This window comes from Dendrobium catenatum, unplaced genomic scaffold, assembly GCF_001605985.2.
Source record: "Dendrobium catenatum unplaced genomic scaffold, ASM160598v2 original_scaffold_115662, whole genome shotgun sequence".
NCBI classification, from domain to species: domain Eukaryota; kingdom Viridiplantae; phylum Streptophyta; class Magnoliopsida; order Asparagales; family Orchidaceae; genus Dendrobium; species Dendrobium catenatum.
In genome coordinates this window covers 1-289 of record NW_021434097.1, presented here as the reverse complement: position 1 = coordinate 289, position 289 = coordinate 1, and the positions used below count along the sequence as shown (strand labels likewise).

At 49.8% G+C, this 289-nt stretch overlaps 1 non-coding gene across 1 annotated transcript; it reads right to left on the bottom strand.

Moving 5' to 3' along the window:
* Positions 1 to 15: 15 nt before the first annotated feature.
* On the bottom strand, positions 16 to 134 carry LOC114578682. Its single transcript, XR_003699659.1, has one exon. It is a non-coding gene; the product is annotated as a 5S ribosomal RNA (ribosomal RNA).
* Between the last annotated feature and the right edge of the window lie 155 nt (positions 135 to 289).

The window sequence follows — 289 nt, the reverse complement described above, 5'->3', positions numbered from 1 at the left end:
GGCTGGTTAAAAAAAAGGGTGCAACACGAGGACTTCCCAGGAGGTCACCCATCCCAATACAACTCTCGCCCAAGCACACTTAACTGCGGAGTTCTGATGGGATCAGATGCACTAGTGCTCGTATGATCGCACCCGTAGTAATATGGTCTTAAATTATTCTTAAGCTGACGCCATGGAGAGATTATTTTGACGTATTTTCATTCCGACGGACCGTAGGGGATCAAAAATGCATTTTTTGGCTGTGCGTGGCTTGCCGATGGGCCTATGGCGCATCGGTGCTCCGTCCGCC